The sequence below is a fragment of the Clytia hemisphaerica genome, unplaced genomic scaffold (assembly GCF_902728285.1).
Source record: "Clytia hemisphaerica strain Z4C2 unplaced genomic scaffold, Clytia hemisphaerica genome assembly, whole genome shotgun sequence".
Lineage (NCBI taxonomy): Eukaryota > Metazoa > Cnidaria > Hydrozoa > Leptothecata > Clytiidae > Clytia > Clytia hemisphaerica.
In genome coordinates this window covers 688,922-699,077 of record NW_027103671.1, presented here as the reverse complement: position 1 = coordinate 699,077, position 10,156 = coordinate 688,922, and the positions used below count along the sequence as shown (strand labels likewise).

At 36.0% G+C, this 10,156-nt stretch overlaps 1 protein-coding gene across 1 annotated transcript in view; it reads right to left on the bottom strand.

Annotated features, from left to right (window-relative positions):
• Positions 1-9,880, bottom strand: part of LOC136803379 (TIP41-like protein) — an 11,361-nt gene extending 1,481 nt beyond the window's left edge. Inside the window, exon 1 of the mRNA XM_067060103.1 lies at positions 9,744-9,880. The gene's annotated coding sequence lies outside the window, so the exon portion shown is untranslated. The remainder of the gene's footprint in view (positions 1-9,743) is intronic.
• Positions 9,881-10,156: the final 276 nt, after the last annotated feature.

Below are 10,156 nucleotides of genomic sequence, written 5' to 3'. Positions count from 1 at the left end.
GGTACTAAAATTATTTTTGAGCTTTTTTGCAGTACCACCACGTCACTAAATGTCATGATGTCTGAGATTTTAGTACCGACCCCCCCCCCTGTGTATAAAGGACTGGTATGACCTGTGAGGCAGATCTCTGCCTCAAAAATTACAGTGGGAAATAAGAATTTCGCAGAAATTTGCGGCAACTAATTTTTGCGAGACAGCCTCCCTCGCGAAATAATTTTATTTTCGCGACTAACCTCTACAGTAAATTTTCGCGAAGATTTAATTTCAACGTAGTTGTCTAAGAAAACAGCTATTTTTTTTAGAATCTTCCTTACAGTTACAATCTAGTTTTTCTATTTATAAAAAGTAGATTGCTGACGTGTGGAAAGGAATTTCGGCATGACTGATCCTTTTGTTTCGATAATAACATCAAAGGGAGAATTAATTTTCTTCTCGATTCTTTCTTTCCTTTTTCTTTCTTATCAGTTTACGCTTTCTCCCCCTATCACAATCAAAGCGTGGTTAGCTCAAGCGGTTAGATCGTCTGTCTCATATGCATGGGGCTTTGAGTTCGATTCCAATGGAGGTCCAATTTTTTCAATTCTTGATTTTTTTGTGATTCTCTCGTCACTTTAATTTTGTATCACATTTTCATTAGAGTGAAGAGATATCTCGACGCGTTATGTCAATGTTAATTGCTATTGGGAATTACGCGTTCAATTCGAATCTATGATCTGTTCCCTCCTAGTGAGGAGTTTAATACTCTTATAACAACCTTATTTTATAAGCATTGAATACTAAAATTCAAATAACGACCACGCAAGAAAGATAAGCAAACGATTGGATCAAGTGCCAAACATTTTGACAGGGAAATCAATTATTATTCTGCCTTTAAAGTACCATAAAACGAGAAGTTCAATGATTCTGAAAGAAGTTATTCGATGATTCTCTTACAAAGAATCGCTTGCTCACTCGCTGGCTGAAAGTGAAAGTGAAACTGTCAGTCAGCAAACACAGACGCAAACGCCTATACCCACTCTTCTATATCTCAGCCTTGAATAATCGCTTGTGGTAAACTTTAAGAAGTTCTTATTAAGTGATGCTATCATAGCTTATCTAAACCTTAGACAGAGAGCGGTAATATATGCTAGTTACTTGTTTCATTGACCTTCATTATAAAAGAAAGAGAACTAAAAAAAGAAAATTGAAGAATTGAAAAATTGGACACCCATCGGAATCGAACTCGAAGCCCCATGCAGACAGACGATCTAACCGCTTGAGCTAACCACGCTTTGAGAGTGGCGAGGGAAAGCGTTAACTTATAAGAAAGAAAAAGAAAAGAAAGAAAGGAGAAGAAAATTAATTCCCGCTTTGATGTTATTATTGAAACAAAAGGATCAGTCATGCCGAAATTCCTTTCCACAAGTCAGCAATCTACTTTTTATAAATAGAAAAACTAGATTGTAAGGAAGATTCTAAAAAAAATAGCTATTTTCTTAGACGACTATGTTTTTCGCAAATTGGCGAATTTTTTACATTTTTCGTTAGTTTAATTACAAAATCTTGTGTGTACAGTAGAGTTTTCATAACTCGAAGAGCTACGAGGAATGAAAATTTATTTGAATTATAGAGACATTCGAGTAATGGAGACTCATTTAAGAGAGTTTCTTAGCTGAAAGGACATCAAACGGTTTTTTGCGTAAAAACTTGATTTTTGCGAGGATTAAATTTCGCGAATTAAGCGAGAGATGAGAGTTTGAAAATTTCTGCGAGGGATTATATTTCACGAAAAAGGCAAAATTCGCGAACATTCGTGAAATAAAATCCCGCGAAAATTTATACCCAACTATAAGGTACTAAAATAAAAACCAAATTTCGGAACTTGCGCTTTCTCTAAGAAAGTGTGACCAGTAAAAGAATAACGAAATTTGATTGGCTATGTTTTCAACCGTTATTAGGATCTGGGAAATTCAAACTATCAGCCCATACCATGCTATATATTTCGCCATCAATATATAGAATTTAAGAAATCATAGCATGGATCTCCAGGCTACCAACAAGCCACCTCAAAAACTTATTTGAAAAACAACGAACTTTCCAAGAAAAAGATCTATGAATGAGAGAAGAAAACCACCTAGATCAAAATTTTCGAAAAGGAGGCTATTACAGCAGAATTAGGCCGGACTTGGACTGAAAATGTTGGTTTGCCGTCACCCGACTGACCCTACCTCGAAACCTACCGACCCAAAAAGTTTTATTGTTCTTTTAAGGAAGATTGTTTTTCCTTCAAAAACTTCAAACAATAAAAAGTCAAAACTCGTATCTTGTTTGTCTCAAGCATAAGAATTGTAAATTCCCTGCTAGCACTTCTGTTATTTATTCAAAATTACCTAAATGTAAAGAAACTGTTAACCCTTCCATGGACGAAAATTTCATAAATCGCCAAAATAAAAAAATTCTGACAGACCGACCCACCTCCAAAATCTAGGGTCAGGTGACGGCAAACTAAGCCCAGCCTTAGGGCAAAAGAGGGAACTTTTTCGAAAAATTAATTAGCGGGCCCCCGGCTATTAGGTATATATGGTCGAGAGTATATAATTCACACCTTCAAACTGGTGATTTTGTCAAAATAACCTTGAATGGTTTTGCTTGAAGCCACAAAAATTTTTCTCGGTTTGGTAGCTAGGACTGGGAAAAAGGCCATTTTAAAATGGTACCCCAGGCTGCATCATTTGAAAATTTCAGGCGTGTGGTCAATCACACTCCTAAAAGCTTAATTTTAGTAATTTAGGCGTGTGATAAGGAGTGCTATGCACAACTTTCAGTTGTAAAACTTACTTTATGGCGTGTGATTGATCGCACTCCTCAGACATTTTAGGTGTGTGTGTGGAGGTGTGCGCGTGCTATCGCACGCCTCAAATGATGCAGCCTGGTACCCTAGCAGTGAACAGCACAAAAGTTACCGGGAGCCAAAACACCGACTTAGAATCTGAAGTTGATCAAATTGCCACGCGGGCACACATCTAAACAGTGGTTCTTCGGTTTTAAATGTTTTTTTTACTGTTAAATGAAAAAAAAAATAGTTTGAACGGTGACAGAAAAGATCTTCATCATTCCTTGACTTTTAAACACCAAGTATCAAGTATCAATTAAGGTCAATGAATGAGAGGTTTTTTCAAGTCACTGACACTGGTCACTGACCTGTGACCCGTGACCTGTGACCTGACAACAAGCAATCTTCGTAGATTTTTGCTTTTGTCTACTTTTGATTTTGAAAGACGATTCAAATAAAACTGTTTGAGCATTCGACGAATATCGTTTGATTTTTTTAAGGCACCATTTACATTAGAAGAACTAGAAGGAAAGAAAGGGCACTGCACAAGGGGGCAGCAGTGGGTGTTGTGCCGCTGTGGTTTGTGTGGTGTATTTAGGGTATCATAAAGCTTAAGACCCTGTCTCTTTTGGGGTTTAATCAGATTGGCTCTTATTTTCCAGACGGTACTAATCAATAAATTTGATTATCAAAATAATCGATAATGATCGAAGTAATCGAACGACCATTTATTGATTGATAATCGAATGTTGAGTACCAAAATTTCAAAAAAATTGTGAGTATTCAATCACTTTCTTTTAACAACCCTTCGAAGACTTGATAACTGTTCGAGTACTTTGATTGTTATCAGTGCGTCACAAAGTGCGATATTGCAATCACACGGAAGCGCTTCAAAACACCAGCTTTTTTTGAGTTTTATCTCGATTACCCAAACGCTGCAATCTTGCATAGGATTAAGGCTCAAGACTAGAATAGAATTAGAATTAAAACTAGAAAACCCCCAATACGAGACATTTGGCCTACTGAAAAAATTATCATCATCAATTATGTCAAGTGTCAGAATCGTTTACTAACTGGAAATACGCAACTTTTGGAAGTTTAACTTTTTTTGGTTACGTGCTTTATTTTATAAATAACGAAGATGATAAGTTACCATTGATCCTGCGAGTAAAAAGAGGTATTCCTACTAGTCTATGAAAATGTGCTTGAGCACAGCGAATAGAATATATCTCGCAAATTAATATCTGCATAAAACTGACAAATTCCCTTTTTTTTTTATTCTTAGGTGACGTCACCATCGATCCTGACTTGACAGTAAGAACAATGGAGAACCAAATTTGGCAATGCATAATTATTTTGAACGGCCAAGAAAATTTGTGTGACGCAAAAATTGCGCGATAAACGAAGCGCTAGAAAAACGCCCACTGAAAATTGAAACTAGGAATTTATTGAATATTTCACTAATGAAGCATCAAACGTTATCAAAAGTTGTCAAAAGATATTTCTTTAATATTTTATATTTTTCTATTTCTATTTCTATTTGGTTAAGTTGCAGGAGGCTTTAGAGGCCTATTCTCGCAACTATAGACGCTTACTAATGAGCGTCCCGTCAGCACCTTGAACTGACTACCCAATTCCCCTCACATGGCATGGGTTGACCCTGGCGAAGGAAGTTCACTTGTCAAGTGAACTGCTGTGAGTGGGAATCGAACCCGGCCTCCTGCACAGAAGCCAAGGTTGACTACCACTATACCACGGCACCATTAATAATTAAAGAATAAACTGTGTTGCTTCGACACTTACCCCCGGCCGGATTGTTTTAGTATGCACTTCAGTCACGTCACTAAAAACTGCGTATATGTTGAACCTGACTGACCAAGAGAGTAATTACATAAATTATTGTGGAAGTGAACACTTTTAAAACGAATGTTTAGGAAATCAAAAAGACAACTTTTGTAAGGATGTTGAGTTTTGTGTATATCCCACTTTGTGATGCACTGGTTATTGATTACTTTTGATAACTTTGACAACTTTGATAACCAATTGATTACTTCGATAACCAATGGGCCATTCCAGAATTTTCTATAACAGGCAGCTTGGTAAAATCCGTGTGTTTTCATTTTGAGAAATACGTCACAAGTAATTGATGATCAAGCAATTGACAAAAGAAAAAAAAGAAAGATCAAAGAGATTTTCTTTAACCAAGATTTAAGATACCTTCTCCTATCTTGGGAATCTCCATTTTTCGATATGTTATTTGCCCTTTTTGTGACGATTACTCTCATATAAATCTTATCACCACCAGAATTGGCAAAGTTTGAGAAATAGACGATATCGGCTTAACGTGAAAACTCAGATTTGATCCCCGAATATTGCCCACAATGCTTTGTGCGGAAAAAATTTCACCGTGAACTTTTTTCCGCGCAAAGCATTGTGGGCAATATTCGGCAGGCTGCATCGTTTGAGGCGTGTGATAGCACGCGCACACCTCCACACACACCTAAAATCTTTGAGGAGAGTGATTAATCACACGCAATAAATTTGGATTTTACTACTTAAAGTTATGCATAGCACTCCTTATCACACGCCTAAAGTACTTTTTAGGAGTGCGATTGACCACACGCCTGGAATTTTAAAATGACAAAGCCTGATTCGGGGATCAAATCTGAGTTTTCACGTTAAGCCGATATCGTCTATTGAAGCATACGAAGAATTTACTTTTTCAATCATCTGCGGTGGAGCTCAAGTTATCTGAAATTGGAATCGTCTAAGACACAATGTGCAATGAATTGTAACGAACAGTGATTGTCGATTTTAAAGTCGTTAAAAGTGCGAAGTAATTATCTTGGGAGTAAATGAACTGAAAATAAATTAAAACAATATAGCAAAAAAGTTACAGAATTATGTCCATTATCATGTTGTAAAGAAATGTGAAATATTTTTATGTTGATGTAGAGTGATAGTGAGTCTACGATGTTCTCTACCGTTTTGACTTTCTCAACGTCACAACTATGTGTAAATACTTTCGTTTACATAATGAAAACAAACAGATTTTACCAAGCTGACAGGGGTGCGGACGACACAGGATTTCTGAGGGCAAAGGTTTTCACCAAAATTCAAAATTTCCAACAGGCAAGAAAACAAAATGTATGAATTTCCAAGGCAATTGAATTAGAAAAGGCAAAAAAGAGTGGAATTTCCAATGCATTTTGCAAAAGTACATGGATTTTTATCGGAATTTCCGACCACCACTGGAAAAGAAAAGTTATTTCCAATGCTAGAAAAATTTTAAAAATGCACGTCGTCCGACGGGGGGTAACAAAAATTTTCTGGAATGGCCCAATTATATACTATCAGTGTAGCTGGAACCTCAATATTCCAGGATTAGAAAAAGCTATACCTGTTATCTTTTTTCTTTAAAGAATCAACAAGCCATCAACATCGATAAATTACACACATTTCCTCAGAAACTTTTAAAATTATCTGCCATTATGACTTTCTTGAAGCCGTTCCGAAATTAACCAATCGGGTTAGGTATCGGAATTCCTATGGGAGTTCTTCAGTCAGGAACAATTGCAAATTAGGCTATGTTCGCTGATTCTGGCCTAACTTGGATACGATGGCTTAATTAAGCCAGAAATTGTAGCCTAATTAGGCTGGAAGGAACAAAATTCCAATATTTGACTTGGATTTCAAAATCCGCGTCAATATTTAGCTTTAAATGTCAAATACTTATTTATTTGGATAAGTTCCGAATGTTTTTTGGGTAAAATTTGAGCGGACTGAGAAAATATTCAGTTTTTAAAATATTATGCTGTTTCAGCAAAATTGTGTTTACATATATACAGCAGTACAGTCGAAATTATTTCAAGATTAATGTAAACAAACGTAATCCGAACTTGGGTTGAGAAACATGTTTTATCTATATCTATTTTTTATCTTCATAATAAACTTGTTTTGTACACTTTTAGATTTTATAAACAACCTTGTCAGCTATAATAATATATAAACAAACGTAAAAAAGACCTTCCTCAATTTAAATATTTAATCAATCTATCAAGCTGTATCAAGTGTAAATTTTAATAACATATCTTTAAGATCAGCAAAACCAAAAGACTATACTTTTAGCCAACGATAACAACAATATATTATAATACTATTTTGTTTTCCTTTTTCAGACAAAAATTGACGCGCTGCATGTAGAACTTAATCGGCTTAATTTGGCTATCATAGCCAAATTAAGCTAATTTTAATAAGATAATCACATCTTTTCACTCCGCTCTAAAAAGAGAAAAGTTTTTCGCTTTAAATACTCTTCTTAGTATAAGTAACAAGTCCATGTAGCAAGATTGACGCGGATTTTACTTGTTCTCAAGATATTTAGGTTTGTATATTTCATATATCCAAATTAAGCCATTAATATCCTAACTAGGATATAAATTCTGGCCTAATTAGGCTAACATCCTAGTTTGGCCATCATAGCCTAATTTGCAATAGTTCCTGACTGTTCTTTTCCGAGATTCGTAAAATAGCTAAGTCAGCAAAAAAAATTTTCCCGGAGGTTTGAGGAATAAACAGAACTGTTATCATTCGTTTTTTATTTAACAGTATATTTAAATTTGCGCTCAAAAATACTTTAATAAATAAGTTAATAATATAGACCTTTTCGCCTTTTCATCCGCCATATTGAACTGTATGCAAAAATTATGGTGGCCGAATTGCCATGGTGAAATGCCCTTAGAAAGTATGCAAAACATATGCAAAAAGAAAGTATTAATATAAAACTTACATGCATAATTGGCATTATATTAAAGTACAATCTTGTAGAAGAAAGATTAAATTTGCTTCTCTTGAAAACTAGAAACAATTATATTCACTCATCTTTTAGAACAAGCACTTCAAAAGACCATAACATTAGACATAAACTCAAACTGAAAAATCACCCGCGAAGGTAAAATATAATCCTTATTTGGCTGACGGCAAATTATTCTCCTGGGAATAGAGCCGCCAAATGATCAAATCAAAACATTGATAATGTGTGACGTCATAATTACTGCTTTTCAGTTTGCGTGTTTTGAAAGTTTGATGTGTATACTCCGTCTTCGTGGAATTTCTTAATGGCATAAAAACAGAATATGCAATGTCTTTAAGAACAAATTCCTAAAAGGCTTTTGTTGTTCTGTGAATATTTCTTTTTGGATTAAGAAATTCCATCTTTTATTGTTCTAATGATTATAACATTTATTTATAAGATGCTTTGTTGTCTTTTTAATCTTTGTGTAAACTTGCATATGTTTTGCATACTTTCCAACTAAATCCAACCACGGCTTTCTCGTTCCTCTATTTTTGCATACAATTCAAGATGGCGGATGGAAAGGCGAAAAGGTCTATTCAAATATACTATTTGTATCTCTCAGAAAATAAACACTTACAGAACGACATAGTTTATCATTTAGACTACCCCCATGTTTGAACCATTCTATAGTGGGCGCAAAATAGGGCGGAAACTAAGTAGCACCCTTGCAGTGCAAGATTGCCGCCTCATCTTTATTCGCCCGCACGAAAACGAACTAGTCATTTTTTTCTCGGGCGCTCAAGGGGAAAAGGAAAGTGATCGATATTCTTTGAAGAAAAAACGTCAGAAACAAACCCAAAGATCAAAAGATGTATTTTGTTGTTGAGAATCGATCCTGTCCTGTGAAGATGAAAAAATTTCTGCTATGCGTTTTTTTCGCAACGCTGAAAAACTCTAATTTCGATCTTCATTAAGATAAAGAGGTTGCAAGATTTGGGCCAGCGAGGCAAAAATTGCTAAAAAACTGGTAAAAACGTAATCCTAAAAAATCGAAGTTCCAGCCTCACTGACTATGATATATCTTTAAAAAGAAAAAAACGAAAGTGGTTTTGGCGCGTGAATCACGTGTTTTAAATGGCTGAAATAAACTTGGTTTCAGATTATTTTGACTGCTACTGGAAACATATTTGATAAAATGGAAATTAGGAGTCAACACCCCTGGAAAGCAAAATTTTGTGAAAAAGGGCCTGAAAAGTGACTATTGTTATTGATGCCAGTTTAGGAGGATTACAACCCCCTGGTCTGGAAACCTTTAATAACCCCCTTGGGAAATCTGAAAATGAGCAAAAGCCCCTTGGGGGCGACGTCCATATTCAATCTTGCCACGCGTAACGGGAAAAGACCGTTAGTTTTCAAACATACCTACCCACCCTCTTAACGGTCTTCATGATTTGACCAAAATTTTACCGAAGCTTTCATTCCCGCTAAAATCAAAACAAACGGCCCGCTACAAAGGTCGCCATTTTCAGAGGTTTACAACGGCCGAATTCCATCACAATTTTTAAACGGCCTTTGTTTTTAAAACTCCCAAAGCAAGAATGTTATACTCTGAAACCACCCCTAAATTGCTCAGGGAAAGGATTTTGGATAGCATGCTAAAGGAAAAAGCGAAGAAGTGAGCGCTACGATAAGCGATTTTTGATTTTTTCCTTGGAATTTTTAGTGGAGTTTCATTTTGGTCATCAATGCCACAGCTAACTCTCAACATTCCAATATACCTACCCACTAACGGTCTTTTCCCGTTACGCGTGGCGACTTTGAATATGGACGTCGCCCCTTGGAAAAATCAAGGCTCAGTCCCCCCTGGAAAAGTTCGTCAATACCCCTGTATGGTTTAAAAATGGAATAGCCCAATATGATAGAAGGTTATCGAAAAGTAATCAAAATGATTGCCTTTGATTATTATCGATCATTATTGATTACTTCGATATCACAATCGAACGTGCAATTTAGTACCGTCTGGTAGTTTTTAGTGTGACTAAACTGGAAGAAGGAAGATAAGTTGAAACCATGTGACATCATAAAGAGAGAGAGATAATCAACCAAGAAGACACTTACAATAAAAAACTTACTTACTGTAGACAGACGAAAGCAGTTCGACAAAACCTTGAAAAAGCTGAAAGTCGAGTAAAAAGCAAAAAAGGGTAGCGAGCTGCGCTGCCTGGCTGCGAGAAATTGATTTTTTTCAATTTACTTCACTGCTCAGGCTACCATCTTTGTTGTTTTGAACGGGGAAGCAATCTTTCGGGGAATCTTTCCCCAGCTTTGTAACCCGGTATTAACAAGAGCCGTAAGAATGAAGATATAAAATTAGCGGATCAGATAGCATATGATCTCGCCATCATCAAGCCATCAGCGAGTTTATGTATTTGCACTTTTGAGGACGGTAAAGTGACTGAAGTGATTTGGAAAAACCCGCAATTCTGCCCCGCAAAATCGAGGACGGTAAAAGTGCTGATTTACCGTCGTCCTCAGTTGGTCATGATCTA